This window comes from Oryzias melastigma, unplaced genomic scaffold (genome assembly GCF_002922805.2).
Source record: "Oryzias melastigma strain HK-1 unplaced genomic scaffold, ASM292280v2 sc00184, whole genome shotgun sequence".
In the NCBI taxonomy this organism is placed as follows: domain Eukaryota; kingdom Metazoa; phylum Chordata; class Actinopteri; order Beloniformes; family Adrianichthyidae; genus Oryzias; species Oryzias melastigma.
This window is the reverse complement of record NW_023416879.1, coordinates 398108-408180: the sequence shown is the minus strand read 5'-3', so window position 1 is coordinate 408180 and position 10073 is coordinate 398108. Positions and strand designations below refer to the sequence as shown.

Sequence of the window (10073 nt, the reverse complement as noted above, 5' to 3'; positions counted from 1 at the left end):
TGATCACCGCTCCTCAGGTTCTGGCAAAGGTAATAGCGATCACGTAGATCTAGCGAGGTCTAATGTCCAGGCTGCGGGTCCCTGGAAGGCGGAGCCCGTTCTGGATGCCTGCCGGCGGTTAGCTGCTTGGCAAACCAGAGAGCCACAGCGAGTGCCATTGCAGCACGCGTGATCGCTCTAGATTTATTGGCTTGTGATGCTCGTCATGTTTTCATCAAGACCATAGTAAAAAAGATCCCAATTTTATTTCCCCCCTCTCGGCTTAATGCTCAAACTTGGTTACAGACAGACGGAAGTAACGTTAAAACAGCCCTCAAGTGTAGCTATTGCTGCACAAGTGAAGCACAAAGAACCCAGAAAGATCTGGTGAAACCAGACACTGTGCTTGCCGGTGCCTCTGTAGAGCTCTCCAAAACTAAATCCAAGCTACTCATTCATCCATGTTTCCAGGATGTGGTAACGAATGAATTCCAGAACAACCTCTGCAGTTTCTCCACAGCAGGGGGGTCAAGGCTATAATCAGTAAATTTGAAACGCGTCAAAAGAGACCCAGCAGACGCAAATTTGATGCAGCTGCTGTGTCAAAGTCGCGTCTGCTGCGCCTGGTGTGAATGCACCATCAGACTGACTCAGATAATCACTGCTTACTGACGTCATCCGGCTCCATCATAGCAGAGTTTGTATTTAGAAAAAATGTCGACTGAAACTGACCTCAATCAGATCTTAAAGTAAACCATGTTCTATGGATGACGTCACTCACACTCAGTCCAGTTCTCTGATACAGTCAATGATTCTGATTTAGCTCAAATAAGAGAAAGATGCTAAAAAATAATAATGATCCTTGTAATTAGAGAACAGACTGGAATCATAGAAACATCAGGAATCAAAACGGTCGTTTTAGTCTGCCTTACTGTCACAGAAAGCCTGATGTTTAGTTCAGCTGCTACAGAAGTCCCCTAAAGTGGGGCAAGAGAGAACGCGCGCGCGCGTGCGTGTCAGCTGCCAACCAAGATGGCGGCGGCGCGGACGTCAGTAACGTGAGCTGCATGAAGACTTAACGGTTTTTTCTCCGGGAGGAACCGAGCGGCTGTGCCGGGACGACCCGCTCCTCTGTGAAGCCTTGGACCGCAGCGGGACCCCACCGGCCCACCGAGCCCGAGGAACGGGGACCGCCTGTCGTTCTCACACCGGTGAGTCGGGCGCGATGAGGCTGCCGAATGAGTGACCGGTGAGGATTTACCGAGCAGCTGCCAGGTCTGAGCCTGACGCGGCTAGCTCCGTTACATCACGCGTCCCCTCCGCGTCCGTGCGTGTGCTCCCCGCGGCCACGCGTCCCCGCTCTCCTTGCGGGGTCATTCCCGCACCGGAAGCTACAGGTTGTTTAGAATGGTAAGAAATCAAACATTTGAGCCGCCGAGAGCCAAATAACTATCACGCCACATTGACCCGCATGTCATCCGCCCGCGCGGCTGTTTTTGGCTCAACGATGCGGTCCCGGGCTAAAAATAACCCAGAATTCACCCAGTTGTCCCGCCGCGGCGGCGGCTTTGTGTGCTCCAGTTTGTGTTGGGATGAAACTTTGCTGCCGCCTGCGTTTGACAGGAAGTCCGTCCAGCGCGAGTTCAGGTGTTTTCTGAGCCTGAAGACGTTGACAGAGGCAGCTGGGGCTCCAACCCCCCCCGCACAGGTAGAGTTCAGGTGCTAACCCCCCAGTCAGAACTTCTGACTGGACACATGCTCTTCACAATCCCACCGAAAGATCCATTCTTCGACCGGTGTCAATCATTTAGCTGATTGTAGGACCCACGTTTTCTTGTTGTTTTCTAACTGGAAATTGAAAAGAAAAATAAATCACTTAAATGTTTAGTGACATCACAAACCTCAAACTGGACCATGTTGGTGTTTTCACACTGACAGGTGTGATCAGTGCTGGGGTTCATTTGCATGGATGTCTCTTCTGTTTGGTTTAGAAACTATGGCTGGAATCACTGGGTACCTCACAATATCCGTAATATCACGATGCTGCAATCATTGGTAAAATCATCTCTAATAACTCACATCGTTTAGAAAAATATATATTTGGGGAAATGCACATCTCCATTTATTGTTTAGTTTAACCCTTTAACACCTGAAGCGTCGCTGGTGACACTTAAACACTTAATCTTTAACCTACTGTAACTTTTCAACCGTTAACAGAATAATTCCAGTAGATTGTGAAGAAGAAAAGTGTCTCAATGAGCTGCTTTTCTTCTTCACAATCTACTGTTAACGGTTGAAAAGTTGGAGTTGAAACACTGGAGTAGTGCCACTACTTAGTGTAAATTGTTGTAAACAAAAGAACAAAAGTTAAATAAGTCCAGTAGCTGCCATACACGTTGGTGCTTAAAGCAGTTAGACCCAATCCGAATTCTTCCCTTCTCCCTTCCCCTTCATTTAGCCCTCCAAACGGAGAGTTATGAAAAAATAGTGTCTCATAATTCGGACTTCACTTTTGTTAGATGACCTCACCAATAATCACTGGTCTGTTTGCATTAGCGCAGAGCTTCCAGCACTCAATATACATAACAACAGCGGTTTTTAACTTTAAAAAGGTCGTGCTACAACAAAAAGTCATTACTTAAATGTAAACATCTGTACTTCAGAACGCACCCATGTTAAGAAAAGTGCTTCTCAGCGTGACGCGGTGTACCCTCGCGGGGAAAGACTTTGTATCCCTCCTTCGAGGGTAGGATTAAAAAAAAAAACAATCCATACACACTTGCACTAAAAATGCCCCTTCAAATGTAGGGGAAGGGAGAAGGGAAGACTGGGCCTCAGTCTTGCTATCTTCCTCCGAAGGAACGTCTCACCAAAGGATGATGAATATAATGATTTACAGCCTCTTCAAACAAAAATAAAAGATCGATACCTGGTGAGAACATATTGAGTATCAATAGCAAAACTAAATATCACAATATAACGCAATGTAGATATTATTTTTGATATTATATAGTATATTGGAAACTCACCTGGACTCTGGTACCGGTCATGCTGGAGACTGCTGGAGACTGCAGGTCATTTGAGAATTTAAAGCACAATTCAGTCAAAAAGTTGTAAACTTGTTTTGCGGTTGACAGTGTAGTGAGAAAGAAAAGGTCTTTATTCATGCCCGTCAGTCAGAGCTGCACCAGCCTGCTTTCGTCCCTACGCTTCCTGTCTTCAGAGCTGAACTTGGGGCTAACTATTGGAAGTATGTGGTTTGGTCCGTTTCAGTCTTTGGTTTCGTCTTGAGAGTGCGGTAGTTGAGAGCAAACCGATCCAGATGAAGGGAGGTTTTTATCATCCTTTCTGTCTGTCCCTTTGAAATGAGTCCATAGACTGGCCTGTGTTGAAAGAACTTTAAAGTTAAACTCCCATTAGTTGCCCCACACCTCACCTGTTTGTGAAAACTTTATTCTCTGTTGTCTCAGCTGCACTCAGGGTGGTTTAAGCCCCAGTAGAGTGTCAAGCAGGGAGGCATTAAGTCCCATTCTTAGTGTTGTTTGGCATGTGTTCACATCCCCGTCTAGGTAGTAGTAAAAGGATGGAAAAAGCAAATTACATACCCCAACAACTCAAAAACTCTCACAAACCCAGTCTGAGAACCAGCTAGGATATGTTTACAGAAAAATAAAAAAACTATTTACACCAAACAACCAAAATACAAGGACCAAAGCTTGTAATGATAGCAAAGTAAAGCTCTGCTGCTGCCATTACCTGTATATTAGAACTGGATTGAGTGACCCCTCCCCCCCAGTGTTCAAACAGGAAGTACCTGTTGGCTCCAAGAGGCCAAAATCCCACAGACTTCTATAGAGAAATAAATGGCTTTAATCAGTCATTCTATTGGTCAGAATAAACATTCTTGCTCTGACACCTCTTTTCAACATACTCTTGATAATCTTAAATTTTCATATTTTTTTGTTTATTGTAAATTATTCAAGTTATAAACTGGCCAATCAGGTGCCTCAGTAAAAGCACGTGTTGCTCGCTGGTCCTCACCCAGAACATTTCATTAGCAGATGCCCCCAAAAGCTTTCAGCGAAAGGGGTGTGGACTTTGAACAAGCTCACTCCTGATTGGTGAGAGTGGTTGCCAAAGAAACACTGACTCCGACTAGAACCAGTCACTGTTGTCTGGCTTCAACATGGCTGTAACTTGGACAAATGATGACTGAATTGCCTTCATTTCGCTGAAACTGGGACCCACAGGCATTGTCTGTTAGCATAATTTATATTTGTAAACACACATTCCAAGATATTTGGAAACAAACAAAGACAAAAACTCCCACTCCAGCAGAAACAAAATAAACAGACAGAAAAAGTAAAAAAAAATCTAATTTACAGCCTCAGCCATACATATCATAGATTTGATCGTAGTTTTGAACTCATAACCTTCCAGTCTCAGGGCAGACACTCTACCCCAACATTTATTTTGAAACTATTTAATAGCGGACTTCCTTCAGGTTAAATACCCAGCAGGGATGTACGTTCCCCACGATTCCATTCAAACCTCAATTTGCTGCCTGGAGTAATGTAATGAAGCAATAAATAATAAATCCCTCTTAAATTTAGCACAAGTCCTGTTTAACACTTTTAACGTAAACACACTGGTATGCAGTAGGGATGCAACCATTCACTTTACCCATGATTCAGTTCAACGGTGTAGCATCGGGTTCAGTTTCAGACTGAGAATTGTGACATCTCTAATCCCCAGATATATTCTGGATTCCTTGCTTTTATTCCTTAAGACGAGTGATGCAATATTAACAAAGAAAGAAACACATCTTTTTTGCCCATTTGCCTCAAAATTAATCTGATGTAAAACTAGAATAAAAAACACATTCTTACTGGCCGTTTGTTACATTCCTTTATGATGTGTGGGAATATGCTGCTTGTGACAAAATGAAAAGAACTCCAAAGATCTGATCACTTGTGTGAACTTAAAACTGGACACCTCTTTAGATATGTATTCTCACACACCTCAGTCAAAGTCACACCAGTTTATTTATCATATGATTATGGCCTCCAAAATGACAGACATCTGCTCTGGTGACACCACATGAAAACACAATATAAATGGATTCATTTTTAAAATAAAACTCAAAAATTAAATTAAGGCTCTCCGGATCTGAACCGGAGCAATGCAGGAGTTTGTCAGAGATCCGGCTCTACTTTTTACCTTTGGTCTGATCAACGGTGCAGCTGCTTATTTGTCAGCATCTTGTATTTTTGCTTGAAAATATCACTGTTAACAGGATGGTGGGAGCCAAAATATCAGTCACTGCTGATGGCAGTCAAGGCAACGGCCTGCTTTCTTGAACAGCTACTTTTTCTTGCTTTCTGCGGTTGGCAGAAGGATTTCACAGGGCCAGCAAAGATGGGCCACGGAGCAAGTGTGGAGTGGCTGTAGCATTACAAACATTAATAAATACCCAGTGGTCATTCAAAATGTTAAATGTGATGTGTTGCTTTAACCAATGCTCAACTGGAATTACATGAAAAGGGAAAGAAGAACATTTATGTTCTTTAATATTCTTTCTACTAACCCAAATACATTCTTAAATGTCACATAATGAATCAGTTTACTATGTGAAAAATGCATTAATAGGAAAAGTTCCTTACCATCGTCGGCTCTCATAAAAAGACTTATGTTACCATAGCCCTAAGCCTGCAGCTGGACTGCTATATCCAAGATAGTTTTCCTGGGTTCAAAACTTCTGTCAATTTAGTTTGTGAAGGTCATCTGTTCTTAAATAAATGTTTTACAAAGCACAATTAGAAGTGTTTTGATGAGTATGGATCGATAACGGTCATTCTTTAGAAAAGGGTGTGTGTCTCAGTATTTGGGGATTTGGTGTGTCTCCGGTCCCCCAACTCCCACAAATACGAGGGAATACTGTATGTAAAGAATTTATTTTTTTGCAAGAAGATTTGGGGCGGGGAACAAAGCTTTCGGTTTGGATCTTGAGTTGGGAAAAGCGCTGCTCGGACGCTTGCTGTTGTTGTGAAACCGTTCTGCCAATCAGTGGGTTACATCTTGTGATGACAGAAGCTCTGCCCCAATGGGTTCCATTTTTCTATGGACCTATGACCAAAAGGGGACCAGAAATGGTACCAGTTGGTCCTACTTGACAGATCCATTTAATAATGGAAATGCTCAAAAGTCCAGTCCGGCCCGGTCCTGTGTACCAATCACAGGATTGAAGACAGCAACCATGAGCAGATTTTTCTTCTCTGAAGTAGAGATCAGTGTAGGGCATGTTCATTTACATTTTCAAAACATGGATGTTCTAATTTAAAATCCTATTTTTTAAAATATATTTATACAATATATTTGTAGTTAGTATTATTGCATGTACTGGTAACTGTTTTTATGCTGCTCAGAATTATGTTAAATGTCCTTTGTGTCCTGTTTTCAATTGTAATTGTAGTAAAAATGGCCGTTGAGACAGACAAACAAAATTCAGTTGTGACTATGGTGCTGGGTGGGGGTGGGGGCGCCTGGGGAGGCTCTCGCCCGGGGAGTAATTCAGTGTAGAACCGCCACTGGTTACAAGTACTTCAGTGAATGCTGCTTGTTTAATTATGAAGGTAATTATGATTTTATTCTTCTAACCTTGTGCTAATGCTCATGCTAACACTAGAAATAGCTTTGGCTATGAGACGTGATAATCCTTGTAAACAGAACAAAAATCAGACAATTCCTGTGGAATTGTCAAAGTCAATGGCTTTTTCACTTTAATTATTTTATAGAATGAGTGGTGAAGATGTAGAAAAGGAAAAAGCTGTTCAGGATTCCTTTTTCATTTTATTTAGGAGACAAATACTGCAGGTACATTTTGAAAATGAAAAAGCATTTCTGTTAATCCATTTTAATTTGACAAATATTATATTTCTAATTGAATTTTGGTACAAAAGCACTAAAGAACTTTGTGAAAATGAAATGTCAAATGCCATTTTCGTTATCGTTTTAATTAAGTTAAAGAATGAGCGGAGTTGAAGAAGGGAAAGAAAAAGCCTTTTCTGATAATTGCATTTTAATTTAATTTAAGAAACAAGTAATGCAGGTACAATGTGAAAAGGAAATAGCATTTCCAGTATTGACTTTTATTTTAAATTATGTATCACAAACGCTTCCATAAATTCCAGGGTGTCTGACATTAAAGTCAAACTTATTCCTGTTGTAATGTTTTCTACTGCGGTCAGTGAGCTGCTGTTAGCTCAGCCGTGGTTCTAACATCACTCCTCTTTGTTTTTGATCATAACTTTGTGCTCATAGAAAAATAAAGGGATAATAGCCATCCTAAACCCTCGTGCTCTCTTAAGGGGTCCAGATGACCCCACCCTTACATTGATGTGTGATTCCTCCCGTGACAAAGGAGGACAGGATTTTATATCTGCAACGGACACCAGTGAAGATCAAACAAACAAACCTAATAGATTATACACATAAATAAAAGGCAAGAAAACTATGATAAATGGAAGGATTGATGGAAAAAAAATACTAGTTCCACAGGTTATTTGTATTTTCTGCCACTTTGTCATCCTTCTGTCTTACACCCCTTAGTATGCCTAAAAACACAAATTCAAATCCTTTTCTCTGCAATGTTGAAATTTTAAGGGGAGACAAACAGTTATTTTAGCTTTTGTAAGCAGAAGCTGGTGGTATGTCCGTCTGACAGAATCTGTCGCTGTCAGCTGTGAAACATTAGCTGCAAAATACACCCAGAGTTCTTCTGTCATCTGGTCACAAGTCCTACAGAAATTGTTCAGGAGACAGGTTTTTTTTTTTTTTTACACATTTCCTTTGCTTCTCTTTAAATTTTCATTGCATTATCAGTGCTTCTCGGGAGTGTAGAGTCTGGTCAGATCTGCAGCTGGTCAGTACAGGATCAAACTAAAACCAATAGATTGGTGTGAGGATGATGACTTTGGCGATGCAAAAACTTGTATCAGCATGGTTGATCTTTGCTTTGACATTTTATGTGACTGGATGTTAAAACGCAGAAGAGCCAAACACCCACTGCTCTGGTTTAATTATAAGCAGATGTGTGGCTTTCTGCTGAGTCCTCTCACCTTCTCCACGAGTCGTGTCTGTGCTGAAGCTCTGTACAGCTGGAGCCGAGAGCAGCAGCGAGCTGTAAGAACCAGAATCCCAGTGGTTTATTTGGCTCCGGTTCCTGTCCAGTTCGGACAGCTGGAAGTCATTGCCGCTGCTTAAGCAAACCATTTGGACAAGTGAAGTGAAGGCTTGTTTGGCCTGAACACTGTGTCATTCCCCGCTGTGGTTAATGTCAGCGGGTTTGGGTGAGAAGCTTTGTCTATCCTCTGACCCCAGCCTGACACTTGGCTACGTTTAAGGTTTTGGGGCTTGTTAAACTCTGTAACTTCTCAAGACCAGTTCTGCTATCAGTCCAGGTTTAGTTTGATTAAAAAAACTGCTTTGTTCACTCACTGTACATTAAATATTTTGACATTATAACCCTTGTTTATGTTTCTACATACTTTGAAAAGAACAAACATGTTTTTAGTCTGTAAGGAGCCTTGAAGTTTATTAAGCTTTTATTTTGAAAATAAGTTCAAGCCTGTCATCTAGAAAATAATTGTATTCAGTAATTTTTTGTCAACTAACGAAATGATTATCGTAGCACGTTGATTTCTCTGGTTCCTCCGATGACTGTTGTCATTCTGAATAGGTTCTGTTCATGCTAAAGTATTCTGAATAATATCACCAAATCCCTTTTATCAGATCTCAAATCTGGCTCAGCAGTTCTGAAGTGATGAAAGACCTGTGTTGACATGGCTGTTTCCTATCAGAACATTATTTGAATTATTTTGATTACTGGCGTTTATCCACCCAAGCATTCTCCACCCTGTTATTTGGTTTCACACCAATATGTTTCTTAATCCACCAAAACCATGGAGTTCAATGATGCTGTGATTATTAAATAAAACATGCAGAGCTGGTGCAGCAGGAAGTGCAGCTGTGGATCCAAATGACCTGCAGACACTGAGGAAGACTCTGGATGAAGAGTTTCAACTGTGAAAAACCCTTTTTCCTTTTATGGACTTTAAAACTAATTCTGAAACTGGCACTCCGTAAACATGGGAAGATAATTCAGAGAATCTGTCAAAGATGCAAAAGCTTCGTCAGCATGGGCAAATTTGAAAAATAGAACAAAATAACCCAGATTAAAACTAAACAGATTTTAGGTTGATAAAATATACAGTACATATTATAATGAGTAATTCTGCTTTTTATTTGAGTTTAAATGGGGCTGGGCGATAAAACGATAATTATCGTTATTGCGATATTACTTTTTTTTGATAGTGAAATGAGTCTTTTGCGATAAACTTTCGTTTTAAATGAACACAGGAGAAACCCCCGGAAGAGCCGCGCTTCTTCTTCTTCTTACGGAGCGGCTGATTCTAGGAGCCCAGACTGAGAGGAGGGGGGGGCACGGAGGCCCCAAATGATGACAAAAGGACACAACAGAAAACATTATTTCAGTAAACCAATAACCAATATATAATCACAAATACTTTTATTTTTAATGTTAAGGTAACGATGTTTATATATTTTGTTTAGGAAACGTTGTCACCGGACCCCCCTCCTCTACATTGAAAATGGTTCGGTCCGACTGGATTATTCTTCCGCAGCTGTTTGTTACTGACAGATCCACAGAGTGTGAGGGAGAGAAGACACGCTTTAAAATCAGGAGTTTAAAACCTGATTTAGAGGAGAACCTCCATGAAAAAAGAAAAAAAGGAGACAGTCTGTCTATTGCCGCGCATTACGTGTCACGCTGGGCTGCAAGAGGAGAGAAGGAGAGACTGCGCGTGCTCGTAACAGCCGCGCGCAGGGGGGCGGAGACTCGATTGTGGCTGTGGAGTTGAGATGACTTTGAGGGTTTTGTTAAAATATTAACCAAAAGCTTTTGTATAGAGCTTCGAATTAGAACAAATTGTTGTTTTATTATGTATCAATAATGAATTTGTTAGTTACATTTGTTCCGTTTATGCTCATTTCTTACTGAGGTGATCTAATAATAG

The 10073-nt window shown here is 41.3% G+C and overlaps 1 protein-coding gene across 3 annotated transcripts in view; it reads left to right on the top strand.

Moving 5' to 3' along the window:
• Window positions 1-956: 956 nt before the first annotated feature.
• Window positions 957-10073, top strand: part of LOC112138633 (C-myc promoter-binding protein) — a gene marked incomplete at its 3' end in the record, with an annotated part of 46287 nt that continues 37170 nt past the window's right edge. The window contains 1 exon segment of one of the 3 annotated variants that reach the window (XM_024261223.2): window positions 957-1228. 3 annotated transcript variants of the gene reach the window in all.